Source organism: Papio anubis, chromosome 2, assembly GCF_008728515.1.
Source record: "Papio anubis isolate 15944 chromosome 2, Panubis1.0, whole genome shotgun sequence".
In the NCBI taxonomy this organism is placed as follows: Eukaryota; Metazoa; Chordata; class Mammalia; order Primates; family Cercopithecidae; genus Papio; species Papio anubis.
Window position 1 is genome coordinate 55,683,109 of NC_044977.1, and position 18,626 is coordinate 55,701,734.

Sequence of the window (18,626 nt, forward strand, 5' to 3'; positions counted from 1 at the left end):
CTCAGAACCTGCATTTCTAGCATATTCCCAGGTGATACTGATGCTTCTGGTCTGGGGACCATACATAGAGAATGAGTCCTAGTCCAACCTCCTTGTTTCACAGATGAGGAAACTGAGGTTCGTGTTTGGCAAATGCAGAGTCTGATTCCAAACTCGGGTTTTCACCTCCAGCTCCAGGACTAAAGCCACTACCCCACGTGCTGCACCAGGTGGGAGGGTCAGTCCGCATCCCACTTGCTCTCCTTCTCCCCACTAACCGTTTCTGAAACTGGGTATTGAAGCCCATTCCATTTCCAGTCTCATTCTGTTTTCTTCAGCTTCCTTAACAATAGCCATCCATTATTCTATGCTCTGATGCCTGCGGAATCTAATTACTTGCCCCAGCCGTGATGTGAATTTGATGGTTGGAAGCTGTGGTGTTAGAAGGAAGCACTAATGAGGAAAGACTCTTTGCAGAGAAGCGAGGCCACGTGGGGGGCTTGTGTTTGAAAGCAGCCATTCACTGTGTGGCAACAAGGACTTGGTCTTGAGTGAGTTTTCTCGTTCCCGCCTCGAAGATGTCCATCGCATTTCATAAATAAATCAGGGCTTTTTGTGTTCCATAATTGCCTTGCTTTGTAACTGAGATCAAAAGCACCAGTGGCCTTGGATTCAAAGCCAAGTTTATATTTTATTTTTTGGTTGCATGAGAGAGTAGAGTGAGGGTGTGCATGCTGGAGGGTCCAGCTATGAGGCCTGCATGGGGAAGGAGAGGGAGAGAGCAGAGTGGGCACGCTGCCAAGGGATGAGGCGCCTTCAGCCAATCTCCACCGTCTCCCAGGGAGATGAAGTCGCGAACGGTCACTCTGCCAGTAGAGCCTGCTAAGCCGGTCATCATCAGGCACTCCCAACTCATTTAATAAACATATATTAGCACTAGCATGACAGTAGGTAAACAATAATTATAGATAACAAACAGTGAGCAAATGCCTGCAGTGTGCCAGGCTCTGGGCTAAGCATTCTATACACATTTAACTCTTCAAACCTAAGAGGAAGATGCTGCCATTATCCCATTTTACAGATGAGGAAACTGATGCCAAGAAAGGTGAGGTTAGGGTGTGTCCAACCCCAGAGTCCATACTCAGATCCAGATGTGTCCAACCCCAGAGTTCATACTCAGTGGTAAAGGCAGGCGCCAAAGAAGATAGAGCCAGGTGCAGTGGCTCACACCTGTGATCCCAGCACTTTGGGAGGTTGAGGGGGAGGATTGCTTGAGCTCAGGTATTTGAGACCAAAAACAGAGACACCCTGTCTCTACAAAAAATAAATTAGCCAGGCATGGTGACATGTGCCTGTGGTCCCAGCTACTCAGGAAGTTGAGGCAGGAGGATCATTTAAGCCCAGGAAGTTGAAGCTGCTGTGAGCTGTGATCACTCTATTGCACTGGGTGACAGAGTGAGACCATATCTCAAAAACATTAATTAAAAAAAACTAAAGTAGATAGATAAACGACTCAGACACAATGCCCTCCTCTCCCTCAAGGAGCTTCCAGTGCAGTCTGAAAGCAGAGACAGGTGTGAAGCGGTAACTCATTCAGATACAGCAGAAAGGGATGGTTATTGCCACAGAAGTTTGTTCAGAGGGAGGAGAACTTCTAACCTGGGATCGGGAAGGTTAGAGGTGGGGGAAGCAGCATTTGAAGCGGGCCCTTCAGAGTTGTCCTGAGCTACAGCGAGGAGGCTGAGCCTTTAAACCCTCATGTTGGGTAGTCATTGGATGTGGGTTCCCTCTAAAAGAGGTTGTGGGCTTGGGCAGATGATGCCTGTGCAACCAAGGCAGTTCCAAAGTGGCTGACACCTGAGGGTGTCCATTGGCAGCACTTTCCTGCAGCTGGGGAATAGGTTCCCCAGGCCTGACGGGGATCTGAGTGGTGTGTCACAGCGCCCACAGCAGATGTGCAGGATTTAGGGAAAGTGGGAGACGGAATCCACACCAAAGCAGAAGCCAGTGGGAGGAAAATCTGGGTCCTGGATCATGAAGAGGTGGGTAGTCTAGTGCAGTGGCCAAGGCTGGGGCCGGACTCTGATTTCATCTCTGTCTTGCCACTTTCCTGCTGTGTGAGCTCTGCCTAATCCCTTAAACTCTCTCAGTTTTGTCACTTTCAAAGTGGAGCTAATAATAGCCTCCATCAAAAGGTTGTTGTAAGGACTAAAAAATTATGTAAAATGTCTACCCGGTACACAATAAACAATCTATAAATAATATTATAGCTATTAGGCCAGGCATGGTGGCTTATATCTGTAACCCCAGAGCTTTGGGAGGCCGAGGTGGCAGGATTGCTTGAGACCAGGAGTTTGAGACCAACTTGGGCAACATAGCAATACCCCATCTCTACAGAAAAATTAAAAATTAGTCAGGTGTGATGGTTCATGCCTGTAGTCCAAGCTACTTGCGAGGCTGAGGCTGGAGGATTGCTTAAGGCTGGAGGATTGCTTAAGCCTGGGAGTTTGGGGCTGCAGCGAGCCAAGATTGTACCACTGTACTCCAGCCTGGGCAACAGAGAGAGACCCTGTCTCTAATATATGTATAAAATATATAATTTATATCTGATATATCTAAAATATATTATATATTTATATAATATATAATATATATTTATATATAAAATAATGTAAAATATATATAATATATAATAATCTATTATATATAATTGATTATAATATATATTAGCTATTATTGGGATGATTATTTGGACTTTGAGAAGAAATTTAATGAGAATGAGATTGGAGATGGGATGAAGGAAGATTTTTTCAGGGCATACAGGTTAAACAAAGGGTCAGAAATAAGAAAATATGCTCAGGAACCACTCACTAATTAGTTCTAAATGATGGTAGTCTTGTCTCTTCTTTTATAACCTCTAATTTCTTTTTCTTGCCTTATTGTCTTGGCTAAGACCTTTATCCAGTACAGTGTGGAGGGAAGTGACACCCTTGACTCTTAAAAGGCATGCTTCTGATTTTTTATCATTTAAGACAAAAACTCTTAGCAAATTAGGAATAAATAGGAACTCCGCCTGATAAAAGGTATTATCAAAGCCAACAGCAAGTCACGCTTGCTGCTGAAGATAATTCAGCAAGATGGCTGCTTAAAGATTAGTATACAAAAGTTAATAATGCTTCTGTGTGCCAGCTACATCCAATTAGAAAATGTCATTTAAATGTATACATTAGAAAACAAGAATAATTGAAAACTGATGCCATTGCGGCTACAAATTAGCTGTATCACAGAAGTTTTGATAAGTGATGCTGTCATTGTCATTCATATATAAATATTTCATAATTTTCATTATAATTTCTTTGACTACAAATTATTCAGAATTAGGTTTGGGTTTTAAAAAAATTTTCAAAGGTTTTGTTTTTAAGGCTTCTTATTTTTAGTTTCTAAATTTATTGGATCATAAGAAAATTAAGACAATAGAGATTTATTTTTGTTTTTTGTGTTTTGTTTTGTTTGTTTATTTTTTGAGATGGGTTTCACTCTGTTGCCCAGGCTGGAGTGCAGTGGTGTGATCATAACTCACTGCAGCCTCGAACTCCTGGGCTCAAGAAATCCTCTTGCCTTAGCCTCCTGAGTAGCTGGGACTACAGGGGTATGCCACCACACCCCGCAATTTTTTTTTCCAGTTTTTGTAGAGACAGGGTCTCACTTTGTTGCCCAGGCTGTTTTTGAACTGCTGGCCTCAAGCAATCCTCCCATCTCAGCCTCCCAAAGTGCTGGGATTACAGGCACGAGCCACCGCACCTCGCAAGGTTATGTGTTTTTTGGTATTTGTTGGAGCATTGGCCTTATCAACTATCAAGTCTTCCTCTGGAGTGATAGTCAGACATTACTAGAGCAGGGCTAGACCAACTGATCAATTGGACTGAAAAGAGCTCAGAAACAGAGCCCTCCATATATGGAAACTCGGTCAACGACAGTGGTGCATTACGGATCAGAGGGAAAAGGATGACTACTTAGTACATGGGGCTGATTCAACTGATTGTTTGTTTGTCCTTTTCTTATTATTTGTAAGAGCTGATTTCATACATACATATACATATACATTCCTCATGTGGAAAAATATAAGGCCTTTACCTTAGTTTACAGAAATATATTCTGGAAAGCTTAAGGTGCTAAAGGTAAAAAGCAACACTTCAAGACTTTTGAAAGACAATGTAGATTACATTTAATATTTAAAACCTTGGTATGGGAAAAGGCTGCTTAAAGAAAGCATTAAAAAGCACAACCATAAAAGAAAATATTGATTAATTTCATTATATAAAAATAAAAAAATCTTCCATACAACAATAAATAAATAGAAAATATGGCCAAGACAAGGAGAAGATATTTGGCATACACAGAATCAATAAAAAGTTAATACCCAGAACATAAAATCAGCTCTTACAAATTAATAAGAAAAGGAAAAAAACTCAGTAGAAACATAGTTGTAAGTGACTCACACCTGTAATCTCAGCACTTCAGGGGCTGAGGTGGGAGGATTACTTGAGGCCAGGAGTTGAACACGAGCCTGGGCAATATAGGGAGACCCCGACTCTACAAATAATAATTTTTGTAAAATTAGCCAAGTGTGGTGGTGTGTGCTTGTGGTCTCAGCTACTCAGGAGGCTGAGGTGGGAGGATCTCCTGAGCCCAGGAGGTCGAGGCTGCAGTGAGCTATGATTATACTACTGCACTCCAGCCTGGGCAACTGAGCAAGACTCTGCCTAAAAAAAAATTAAAAAGTGAAACTTAAATGGTCAGTGATATAAGAAAAGATGCTCATAATTACTGGTAATCAGGAAAAGGTAAAAGAAAACAAAATGAGATACAATCTGACTCCCAGTTGGTAGGTAAAACAATCCTAAGTGCTGGCAAGAATGTGGAGCCTCAGGACCCTCATACATTCCCAGTAAACATGTAAATAAGTCCAGCTCCTTGAGAGAATAATCAGGCAGTATCTAGTAACAGGGCAGGAAGGGGTACAGACCTTTTGACCCGACAATTTTACTTCTAAATATAACCCAAAGATATTCTAGCATATCTGCACACACACAAAACTGTATGAGAATGTTTGCTGCAGTGGTGTTTCCAATAGAGAAACAGAAATAACCTAAATGTCCATCATTAGGGAAATGGTTAAATAGGCTGTGGGTAGTTGCATCATGGAATCTTATACGATAGTGAAGATGAGCTAGATCTACAAGTATCAATGTGAATAAAACTTGAAAACTTAATGTTGGGTGAAAAAAGTAAGGTACAGTATGATGTTTTTATAAAATTTGGAACACAGATGAATACTTTATATGGTTCATATGGTTAGACACCTGGCTGAAATAAAGCTATGCAAATGTAGAATGTGTAAGAATACGCAGCAGTCTCAGAATTGTAATTGAGGAAAGAGGGAGCAAGGAAGGAGACCAAGAACATTTCCAGTGTATCTATAACATTTTGCTTCCTAAAAATAATTTTGAAGCAGAAATGGCAAAATGTTGTTATCTAATTTGAGTGGTGTGTTCCTGGGTGTTTGTTATTGTTCTCTCTCCTTTTCTGCATATTTTAGATGTTGGAAGACTGAAATTAAAGATAAAAATAAGGAAAGTGAGGTTGGAGTCAGGTCGAGGAAGCCTTTGGGTGTCAGAGTGAGAAGCTGGGGTTTATTTTCTAGACATTAGAGATCCACTGAAGGTTCTTGAATAGAGGGGTGAAATGATCAGAGACAAGTTGAAGGATGATTAATTTGATACGGTATGTTTAATGGCTTTGAAAAGAGATTTTGGATGGACGGTGCACGTTATTATACATATACACTTGTATATATACACTTGTGAAAGATAATGGGGCCTGGATCAGGGAGATTGATACAGGAATGCGAAGGAAGGAAGGAAAGGAAAAATGGATGAATGGATGAATGGGTTGATGGATGGATGGATGGATGAATGAATGAATGGATGAGTGGATGAGTGGGTTGATGGGTAGATGGATGGTTAAAAGAAAGGATGGGTGAATGCATGGGTAGGTTGATAGATGGGTGGATGGATAAATGGATCAGTGGGTGAGTAAATGGGTGATATGGGTGAATAGGCAAATGGGTGGAGAGGTGGATAGATGGGTGAATGCATACATAGAGACATTTTTGAAATGCCAATGCAATCCTCATTTACATCCTGTCCACAAATAATTCAAGTGAAACAGAAGATCAGGTTATAAAATGACAAGGAGGTTAAAGTGATGTCTCAAGTCAGTGATTCAACGGTAATAAGTGATCAATAATGCTTTGAAACCAACAAATAAACCTAACAACATCCATAGTCATCTTGAAGATAAGTAGAGTGGGAGGAAGCAGCTCAAAACTGAGCAGCTTCAGGTTTTCGTAGATACTGGCTTTTCAGGAAGACAGCCCTGTCACTTCCCATGACATGTATGCAGGCTTTCATCTTACCCTCAACCATAGCTCCTGATCTGTGAGTGACTCTTAGAGAGAGAGAGAGAGATTATATATATATATATATATATATATATATATATATATATATATATAAAAAATATAAAACATCGACGTCAGGGACACAATCAAGAAAGATTACTCTTGAGTATGTGAGTATGTTCTGGGCCCACAGAGATTCAGCCCAACTTTCCACACCATCCCCAGCTACCTCGGCTTGGAAGCCAGGGTGGGGCAGGATTGAGTAACAGATGACAGGAGATTCTACAAGATGGCACAGGGCACTGTATGTTTTCTGACATTTATGATGATCTAAAGCAGAGCTGTGTAAATATCAATATGTTTTCTATACTAAGGCAGAAGAGTATTCATGTTTTATAATTATTTTTACAAGTTTAGGGAAAGAAGACCTTAAAGGTGCTTAGAGTGCTAACTTTCCGAATGGAGGCAACTCGGTTGAGAATATCACATTCACTAGCTCTATGGCCTTGGGCAAATTACTCACCCTTCCTGAGCGTCTGTGTTCTAATCTTCAAAATAGATTCAACAATCGTGCCTCGCATAAAGGGCTGATCTTAGGCTTACATGAGGTATTGTCTCATAAAGCAGTTAGCATTGTGCCTGGCACATGCCAAGAGATCAAGAAACAATAACTATTATTGTTATTATCCACAATGGTATGTATTATAAGTACATTAGTAGTAATTATACTAAGAATTATTATTAATAAGTATTACCATTATTAATAATATTTAGTATTATCAGTAGAGATCCAGAAACTTCTACCATGACCATGTCAGTTCACTTTTCATAACCATTCCAAGGTATCCTTGGACTTCCTCAGGCCTGTTATGTAAAGCAGTTCTGAAAGTGAAGCTTTCAGCATAAACAGGGTCCCAAAGCAAGGCTGGGAGTAATTGCAGGGAAAGGAAATGCTGGCCACAGTGCTAGACTCACTGCCTCCGTGCATGCCTGGGCTCCTGGGTGTGCATGAGTGGGGCTCACCACTGCCAAGAATGTCCAAGTGGTTCCAGGGCCTTCCTGCTTCTTTGCAGTCTGATATCCCAGCCCTGGCAACAGTAGGAAGAGCTAAGGACTCGAATCTGCATTCTTAAAAAATGAGTAGATGACAACATTTGGAGTTCAGCAACAGGAGGCATAAATTAGTGTGGGAAGGGAAGGAGAATAGGGAGGAGTCCAGGAGCAGGGAAAGGAAGAAAATGGGAGGCAGAGGGAAAGAATAAAAGGATTAGGATAGAGGGTGGGCAGAAACCCGGCTAAGGAGGATATTTGAAAGCAGAGGTTCGCACCCGATGGAGAGCCGATGGCCCGGTTATTGGCAACCAAAGCCCTGGCTAGGAATGGGAGTGAGCCATTAGCTGTTGGAGCTGCTGTGTTCGGGGGCTGACCTTCCAGCACAGGCTGGAGAAGCCTGATCCTCTGAGACACGCCTTTTAAACCTTTGCTTTGGAAATAAAAACACAATCGCTTTGGGAGATGGCCCGTGCTTACATATATCATGTATTTAAATAGGGAACATCTGTGGGTCTCAAGTTTTGTGATTTGATGAGAAAACAAGCCAGAGTGTGGAGAAGCAGTGGGTAGGATCTGTCGGCATTTAGGACTGAAAGAGACAAAGGATTTTGTTGTTGTTGTTGTTGAATTGTGTTTGTTTCCTGTTGTTGTTTTTGAATCCCAGAATTAGGAAAATCATGAAATGTCCCTAAGAGTAACCCAACATGAGAACATCTACTCAAGCAAAGAGTGAGAAAACAGAGACAGGGGCTGGCTGAAGTAGCGTTTGATGAGACAGGAGAAGAGCGGCCCAACACAGATAACTGAGAGTTAACAAAGGCCACCTGTCTTACTCCTGCATTACAATTTTCTAAAAGATTGTTTAGGATGGTCTCATTGGGAGAAATGAAAGGGGTATGTGTGTGTGTATGTGTGTGTGTGAGGTGTTGTTCTTAAAACCCAACATTTTAAGATGGTATTATATTTTAGACATAGAGAGTGACATTAGCTCTGGAAACGACCCATCTTTGAGTTAGTTTGAGGGAGATAGACACATGCCCTTTAAAAACAGAGTTTTTTAGGCCAGGTGTGGTGGCTGATGCCTGTAATCCCAGCACTTTGGGATGCTGAGGCAGGTGGATCACCTGAGGTCAGGAGTTCAAGACCAGCCTGGCCAACATGGTGAAAACCCGTCTCTACTAAAAAGACAAAAATTAGCTGGGCCTGGTGGTACATACCGGTAATCCCAGCTACTTGGGAGGCTGAGGCAGGAGAATCCCTTGAACCCGAGAGATGGAGGTTGCAGTGAGCTGAGATTGCACCACTGCACTCCAGCCTGGGTCTCAAAGCAAGACTCCATCTCAAAACAACAACAACAAAAGAAATAGAGCTTTTCGAATGTAACTCATAAAGTCCTAGGACCTACTATGAGGTTTTTGAGAGTTTTTCCTAAAAAGCATGATGATCCCTGCGTTGAAACCAAAATCAAATCATACAGGGCAAGATTTTCATGGCAAAGGAATTGATTTAATTCAGAGCTGTGTGTGTCAAGAACTTTGTCAGCTGATTTCATCTTGACATGAATTAATATTTGCTTGATTTTTTTTTTCAAAGAAATAAGGGTCAGAGGTGACCATCCTTTACTCCTCTCTAGTTTCCTACTGCTCCTGCACAATGATGAGCTCATCCGCAGGCATTTACAGAGCGCCTTTTGTATGTAGGTGTTCGTAATCGGCATTGTGGGACATTCTCCGAAGCCAGGGTTCTGGTCTTTAGGGAGCATGTGCTCTAATTGTTGGGAAATTAGTCCTTTTGCAGGAACTCTTTGAAAACTGATGCTTGGTGGAGGGTTTTCAGAAGGCCGTCTCATTCAGTGGTCATTTTGGTATCTACAGACTGACATAAGCATGGATTACCTTAGTATGCTTTCAAATAAGCAAAAATGAAAATGTATGATATCCTGTAAACTGATGAAATACAGAAGTGAATCTTGTTTAGGCACCACTAGATCTAGGGACTGAAAGGCTCTGGCTGTCTGCCCTAGTGGGCCTGGTACTGCAGGCAGTGCAGTACTCCTGATGACCCCTTTAGCAACCCCAGGGGAGAGATGATCTGAGACTGTGGTTATGAGAAAGCTCCCAGGGATGATTCTTCATTGGCTTAGCCTGGAACACGTGTTTGTCTCTGATCTGATCACTGAAGGCAAGGAGCTGGAGCCTGGTCAGACCCTACCCCTGCCTGATGATCTTGTGTGGCCAGGCAAACAGGAGCCTGTTCCACCTACATCTCATCTTCTGTTAGCAGAAGAAGGGGGAAGGGAGAAGCAAGACATGGCCATCATGGCTGGTTTATTCCTAGCAGAGAAGGTGGGCTAAAGAGGATGAGATCTGCTTGTAAGTTGGGGCGAGGCCCAGAGATGCAGATTTCTGCGCAGGTGATGAGAAAGTGCGTTGGCCAGGTAGGTCATGTCTGGAGGGCAGGGCCTCCTTTGTATTTTCCTTGTGGTCTGGACTCATCTCCATTACAGCCTTGTGATGACTTTTTTTCACTGTGGGTCTGCATCTTGAACTAAGTCCTAAGGAAGTAGATCATAGTAAGTTGCTATGAGTGCCAACTTTGGAGTCAGACCAGTCAAAAAGCTGAATCTTGTCTCTGCGGCTTTCTAGCTGTGCAACCCTGGAGAAGTTGCTCAGCCCTTCTGAACCTCCAGCCCCCCAACCCTGCTTATCTGTCAAGTGGGAATAATTATAGCAGTTCCTGTAAATATTTAAATTAGATAATGCATGGGAGTGACATTGGATAGTATTCAACAAATGGAGTCAGGCGCTGTGGCTTATGCCTGTAATCCCAGCACCTTGGGAGGTTGAAGCAGGCCAATCACTTGAGCCCAGCCAGGAGTTCGAGACCAACCTAGGCAACATGGTGAGACTCTATCTCTACAAAATTAAAAATATTAGCCAGGCATGGTGGCATGTGCCTGTGGTTCTAGCTACTCGCGAGGCTGTGGTGGGAGGATCACTTGAGCCCAGGAGGTCGAGGCTGCAATGAGCTATGTTTGCACCACTCCACTCCAGCCTGGGTGACAGTGAGATCCTGTCTTTAAAAAAAAAAAAAAAGAAAGAAAAAAAAGGAAAAATGCATTTTTTAAAAAACAAAACAAAACAAATGGGAAGTGCTCCATAAATGGTAACTGCTGTTGATAAAACAGTGCTTAAGAGGAGGGACCGTGTCTCATTCAGCTTTTTGTCATTAGTGCCTAGTTTAGGCTGGTATATACTGGGTAGTCAATAAACACCATGTAAATGGAATCAAAGCTAGTGAAACATGGACCGCAGAGGGACAAGAGGCCACCCCTTTCCTGAGAGGCTCCACTAGTGTCTGGTCATAAACTCAAATACCTCTGTGGGCTATACGGAGGACATGGCTGGGTGGAGGGAGAAGCTGGGCACTGTGGTCACCTGGACCAGCAGTAGCACAAACTCGGACCGAAGGGGCCACCATACTTGAAACAGGGGCTTGGCATTGCTGGATCTTCTAGCATTACCAGAGACGCTGAAAATCAGGACTCGTGCAGGAAATTTCCTGAGTTTTCAACACTGGGAAAGCATCCAGATGTTCTGAAAGCACTGAATGGCCAAACAAAACATGTCTGCAGCCAGAGAAGCTGCCACTTGAAAGCCTTGGTCTAAGGCACTATTTCTCAATCGGCTAGGAAAGGGGGAGTTTTATCCCCCAGGGAACATTTGGCAATGTCTGGAGGTAATTTTGGTTGTCACACTGGGGGTTGGGGGTAGGGAATGCTACTGGCATCTCACGGGTGGAGGCCAGGGATGCTCCTAAACATCCTCCTATACACAGGACAGGGAATGCCTGGCCCTAAGGGAGCTGAACTGGCTTTAGCTACGGGCAAAGAGGCAAAGGAACTAGGCAGGGCTGGGGTTCCCTGCACTCATGGTGACTGGCGCTTGAGGTTGGTCAGCCTCATTTTACTGGCTTATTTGAGCATGAAAGACAGGGCTGTGCTCCATCAACCTGGGGGAGGCACAGCTACCACGGCTGAGCCCTCCTTGGCCCCATGTCACTGTTTTCCACTGTCCACATACTCCCTGTGCATGAAGGAAGCAGCCTGCCACCCCGACCCCTGCAGGCAGGAAAGTAATGTGGAAAATGTGGGCAGTGAGAGCGAATACATGATCACTTGGGTTCCTAAGGGCTGGGTGTGGTGTCTGCTGGAGATCACAGGGTTTGGGCTTCCTGTTATGGTGAAAAGTTTCATTTGAGTTCCTCATTCAGTAGTTTCTGGAACCATAGTTGAGAATATTTCCCTTCCCAATCAACCCCAGCCAAAAATAGAAAGAATGCCTTTGAGTCCTGTGCAATTGAATATTTACTCTGTGGCCAGCCCAGGGCTTGATGCTGGGGAGTTGGTGAGCAGAGAGGCCTGGGCAGGTTCCCTCTGGCGGCTTACAGTCCTGGGGAAGAGACACAAGAACCCGATCTCCAGCTCTTCCCATTCAACGCACCCTCCAATCACTGGTGTCTTCACCTTCCTGAAGCATAGCCCTGGTCATCTTAAACTTCTGCTCAACAACCCCCAGTGGCTCCCAGTCCTGCTCTGAAGGAAGCCTGCACTCTATCCACCTCTGTGATCTGACCCAACCTCTGTCTCAGGCTTATCTCCTGCTCACCTGTTGCCGATCTTCTCTCTTCATGAACCAGTCTTTTCACCATCCCCAATCTCCGTGCCCCCTGCCTAGAAGGCTGTCTCTGGCCATTCATGCAAGCTAAGAAGGCTCTGGAAGTATCCCCTCAATCCTCTTCATCACTTTATGTCACATCACATCATCATTAACTCTTGTATGGCCCTTTCCGCTTCCTGCCTTAGAATTGTGTTCTTGACTCTACCCCAGCAAACTGGGAGAGTCTTAAAGGAAGAGTTGCTAAAAAATTCGATTCTATATTCCCTTCTCTGGGCAACTTCCTAGCCTTGTCCTTGGCATCTCGTGGGTGTTGATTCAGCCTGTACTGCTATTTCCCCGGGACTTCATCTGTGCCCCATATGGTGCTAGGTGCTGCCATGTGTGTTATCTCTTTTCATGCTCATAGGGACTCCATGAGACCCATGACATCATCTCACTTTTACAGATAAGGAAACTAAGTCTTAGAGGAACTGTCACTTCCTTCATTCATAGATTCATTCAGCAAACACATATATATACACACACATATATATGCATATACATATAATATGTATTTTATATGTATATGTATATTACATATGTATATATGTATTGCATATGTAATATACATATATGTATATGTGTATATATGTATACATATATAATATACACACACATATAATATGTATTCATATATGTATATGTATGTATGTGGGTATATATGTGTATATATATGTACACACATATACATAAATATACACACATATACACACACATATATACACACACATATGTATGGGTTTTTTTTTTTTGAAACAGAATCTCATTCTGTCACCCAGGCTGGAGTGCAGTGGCATGACCTCAGCTCACTGCAATCTCTACCTACCGGGCTTAAACGATCCTCCCACCTCAGCCTCCCTAGTAGCTGGGAACACAGGTGTGTGCCACCACACCTGGCTAATTTTTTGTATGGTAGAGATGGGGTTTCACCGTGTTGCCCAGGCTGGTCTCGAATCCTGGGCTCAGGTCATCTGCCTGCCTCAGTCTCTCAAAGCGCTGGGATTACAGGTGTGAGCCACCACGCCTGGCCAAGCAAACATATATAATGAGCATGTACCATGTGGCAGGCTCTGTTGCATTGCAGAAATGCAGGAATAGAGGAATAAGATACTGCAGATTGGGTCCCCCAGGAAGCAGACCCTGGGACATCTGAATTTAGCTTCTAGGAGAATGATGAAGGAGTGTTCTCAGGATGAGCCACTTGGGAAGGCAGGTGAGGCAGCAAGGTGAGGTTGAGCTGTGATGCAGGCTGCCTTACTAGAAGTCCTAGCTAGCCCGGTGGGGAGCTTTTTTAAAACTTTTGTTTTCAGTTCAGGAGTACATGTACAGGATGTACAGATTTGTTACATAGGTAAACGTGTGTCATGGGGGTTTGTTATACCAATTATTTTATCACCTAGGTATTTAGCCTTGTATCCATTAGTTATATTTCCTAATCCTCTCCCTCCTCCCACCATCCATCCTCTGATAGGCCCCAGTGTGTGTTGTTCCCTTCTATGTGTCAATGTATTCTCATTATTTAGCTCCCACTTATAAATAAGAACGTGTGGTATTTGGTTTTCTTTTACTGTGTTAGTTTGCTAAGGATAATGGCTTCCAGCTTCATCCATATTGTGAAGGACATTATCTCATTCTTTTTTATGGCTGCATAGTATTCCATGGTGTATATTGTACCATATTTTCTTTTTCTAATCTATCATTGATGGGTATTTGGGTTGATTCCATGTCTTTGCTATTGTGAATAGTGCTACAATGAACATACACATGCATGTGTCTTTATAACAGAATGATTTATATTCCTTTGGGTATATACCCAGCAATGGGATTGCTGGGTTGAATGTTACTTCTCACTTTAGATCTTTGAGGAATCGCCACACTATCTTCCACAATGGTTGAACTAATTTACACTCCCACCAACAGTGTAGAAGCAGGGAGTTCTGAAGATGGAATGACTCCTCAGAGCTGTCTGAGTTGAGACAGGAAGAGGCTGACCTCGATGCCCCACAGTGGTCAGTCTTTGGGTAAGGGCCACACTCAGAAGGAGGTGTATACTGGTGCCATTTTGTCCTCTGAGGCCATCCCTGTAGGGTGCTCTCAGCTGAGGGCTGTCTGCCTGCAGCACTCCCAGCAGATGGAAAATCCAAGCATTCATTGCCAGAGAGAAAGTCTCTTTATCCTTATGGGGCTGACATAGAAGCAGGGGAAACAAATGATAAATGAATGAACAAGTAAACAAACAAGATCATTTACAAGTGCAGAGAAGACATAACAAGGTGCTCATTTTACAGTCAGGAAAGCTAAGATGCCAAGAAGTTGAACGACTAAAAGCCCTGCCTCCAAACCAGGTCTCTGTGGCCCCCAAAGTCATCCCCTCTGCTACCCAACAGGCCTGTGCTAGTCATGTAGAGTTAGCTTGACTCAGAAGTCAAGCTAAGGACCTGGGGCTTGATTCTATAGACGATGAGGAGGCTTTGGAGGAATAGGGTAAGTCCATTTCCAGGAAATTTCACTGGCACAGGCCTGCAGAACAAGAGCTCAAAGAGACAAGAGCTAAGGATTTTGGTAAGAGGTGCCTCTTAACAAAGTGATCTGGATCTACAGTGATGATGTGCTTGCTATGGGAACTGGTGGTGGAAAATAGGACTGAATCCCTTAGGATGCTTTTGGCTGCAAGTAACAGGAAACCCCAGCTGAAAGTGACTTGATCAATAAAGCTACAGAAGTCTTTCTCTTCCATCCAGTTAAGTCACATACTCACCTTTGGACTAATAACACATACCAGAATCCACCATCTTGAGTTGAGATAGCCTCCAGCTTCCCTTGAAGAACTCTCCTGGAGGAATGAATTCCTGGGCAAATTCATGGCTCTCTTAGGAAGTAGGAAGGGCAAGAATGGATACTGGGAAGTGGGGAAGGCCAGCTTGCCTGCTATTCAGAACAAATAATTGGTCACTTTGCAGGCAGGACCCAGTAACAGATTGGATTGAGAAGGAGGAATTAAAAAAAGTATCAAATAGAATTCCTAGGTATCCAGTGACAAGCCCAGGAAGATACTATCCCATTGACCAAAATCGAAGGGATGGGGGAATAGTTCATCTTTGGATAATTTGAGTTTGAGGGGATGAGGGGACATCTAGACCATACTGTTTTGCAGCAGCTAAGGATACAGGTCTTTGAGCTTGGGCTGAAGGTCTCCTGGGCAGGACAGAGCCCAGGAGAAAGGCCTGGGAGATTATGACATGGCTTCTGGTAACCAAGAAGTGGGAGCTGAAGTCAGGAGCATGTGAGGGAGCCAGCTGCAGCAGGGACCAAGAAGGGAAGGCTGGAGGGAATTCTGAAGACAGGACTCTTCCCAGCAGAACTGCCTCTAGGATGGGGTCCTGCCCGTATGCACAGTGACAGCACACAAGGATGTTCACTGCATCAATGTTTGAGATAATAAGATACTAGAGGCAATGTAAATATCCATCCCTAAGGAGCTGGCTAAATTAATTATGATGTTTCCGGTATATGGAATCCCAAGCAGCTGTGCAAAAAAGGGGATATAAGAGTTACAAGATGGAAAAATCTGTCAGAGGTATCGTTCAGTGAAAAAAGCAAGATGCAAAGGGTGTATGATATGCTCCCATTTGTGTTAAGAGAGAACATATGATATGCAAATGTATGCTTGTTTATTCATAGATTATTTCTGGAAAGTATCAGAAGAAATTTTTCATAACAGTTGCCTCTAGACAAGGAGGAGCTTGGGAGACCTATTCTTTCCATTTTACCTGCTGGCTGTTAGAATTTCTTTAACCATGTGCCTTTATTACCTATGTAAAAAGTTAGATCATAAAAATAAACACATAAGAAATAGGGTCTTGGGTATCAAAGGTGTTGGGGAGTTTGAGGACCACGAGGAGGCCACTGGAGAGTGTCAGAGAATCTGGAGTCAGCAGTGATGGGGAAACATCAGGGGGAGGAGCCACAGGGGAAACTGAGGCACTGATTGTTCACTTGAGAGAATCATGGAGAATAGGAAATGGGGATAGCTAATTGGGTTCATAGAGCCCACAGGACACTGTTGAAGGCCCATAGAAATCACAGGACACTGTTGAAGGCCCCCAGTGAGCTCTGCACAGAAGGTTCTGCACACCCTCTACTGCAGTTTTGCACTGGGTCACCTTTCTTTACCTCTCGAAGCTGGAGGGAGGTCTAAACAGGTCTCTGGAATTGCCTCCGAGGTTTCTGCTGTCTGTTAAGGGGTCTGGCACAAGCAGAGACCACCTTCAGAAAGGTGATTCTTGGCAAGCCAGGCCTGAAAGCTGAGAGAAAGGGCTGTGGGAGGTGAGGAGAAGGAGCCTGAGAAGGCATCATTCTGATACTAAGCCTTCATGAGCTACTGCTGGGTTCAGAGGCTTCTCACCTCTGCAAGGGTGGGAGGAAGACTGGTCTTTGCCCATCAGCAGCTGGTCCAGCTATGAGGCTGAAGGAGCTGGGAGGGAGAGCAGGAGGCTGCAGCTGCTCAGGGAGCCGAGATCATGGCTCCCATTTTCAATACAGAAACTTAACATGATGGTCTGGGCAAACAGGAAGAGTATCTTGGTACTTTTAGGTGGCTATAATGAAATACCATTTCCTGGGTGACTTATAAACAACAGAGATGTATTTCTGACAGTGCTAGAGGCTGGGAAATCTAAGAGCAAGGCACTGACAGATTTGATGTCCAGTGAGAGATTGCTTCCTGGTTCATAGAGGGCAACCTCTTGCTGTGTCTTCACATGGTGGAAGGGGCAAGGTAGCTCTCTTGGGTCTCTTTAAGGGCATTGTATTAGTCTGTTCTTACATTGCTGTAAAGGAATACCTGAGGCTGGGTAATTTGTGAAGAAAAGAAGTTTAATTGGCTTACAGTTCTGCAGTCTGTACAGGAAGCATAGCACAGGCATCTGTTCCTGGTGAGATCTCAGGAAGCTTCCAATCACGGTAGAAAGTGAAGGTGGAGCAGGCATTTCATATGGCAGGAGTGGGAGCAACAGAGAGAAAGTGGGAGGTGCAGGTGCCACACACTTCAGAATACACCAAGGGGATGGCACTAAGCCATTCATGAGGGATCCACCCCCATGATCCAAACATCTCCCACCAGGCTCTGCCTCCAATGCTGGGAATTCCATTTCAACATGAGATTTGGCAGGGACAGAGGTTCAAACCATATCAGGCACTAGTCCCATTCATGAGGGTTCCACCCTTATGACCTAATCACCTCCCAAAGACATCACCTCCTAATACCATCACATTGGGAGTTAGGATTTCAAAATAGGAATCTTGAGGGGGACACAAACATTCAGATTATAGCAGAGAATATTTACCAAAATCATAATCACAATCATAAATAAAATAACAAAGAATTCTAGACTTTTCAAGTTGCATGGAACCTAGAGATAATTTTCTCATTGTTTTCTGAATTGTGTCCTTAAATATCATGAAAGCCAATTCTGAATTGTGTCCTTAAATATCATGAAAACCACAGGACTGTGGTCAATGAAACTGCATACTACACCTCCTTCCTAGAAAATCTGCATGCAAGGAAGGACATTAAAGGCACTGAGAAGTCCTGCATTAAGAAAACTTGTCTACCTTTGTTCAAGTAGCTTTTTTCCCAAATGCATGTAGTCTTAGAAGCTCCTGCCCCCCTTTTTTAGCATAGCATATAGCAGTGATCTTCAGACCATGCTTTGGAGAGTATTGTTTTAGTTTAAGCTTTTTATTTGATAGGTGAGGTAGCTAAGGCTCAAAAGGGGAAGTGATTCTCCAAGGCTACACAGCCAGCTGGTAAAACAGTGGAAATGAGATGCTAGATCTTTTGCCTTGTGCCCCCAAGGCCTTTCTGCCAACCTGTACTGCTCCTGTCCCTCATTGGAACAGACACCTTGACAGTGTGGACCTGCCACTGTGTCAGGATCCAGGCAGTGGTAAGACGAGATTAGGCAGACCAGGGGACCAGCACAGGTGAGGGCCAAGCTGAAATTTGAAGTCAAACTAAGGTTAGGGCATCTGTTGTAACCAGTCCTGGAAAGCTAAGAAGGCGATGTCCAAGTGGGTGCCAGCTGCTGATTCTCAGTCAAAGAAGACAATCCTTCAGGAAATGTCTTCTGGAGAGTGGTCCCCAACCTTTTTGGCACCAGGGACCAGTTTTGTGGAAAACAATTTTTCCTTGAATCAGGGTGGGGCAATGGTTTGGCATGATTGAAGCACATTACATTTATTGTGTATTTTATTTCTATATTATTGCATTGTAATATATAATGAAATAATTATGCAACTCACTGTAATGTAGAATCAGTTTGAGCCCTGAGCTTGTTTTCCTGCAACTACATGGTTTCATCTGGGGGTGATGGGAGACAGAGAGAGAGCATCCTGCATTAGATTTTCATAAG

The 18,626-nt window shown here is 43.6% G+C and overlaps 1 protein-coding gene across 8 annotated transcripts in view; it reads left to right on the forward strand.

Annotated features, from left to right (window-relative positions):
• Positions 1-18,626, forward strand: part of SRGAP3 (SLIT-ROBO Rho GTPase activating protein 3) — a 315,323-nt gene that overhangs the window by 201,283 nt on the left and 95,414 nt on the right. The window lies entirely within an intron of this gene.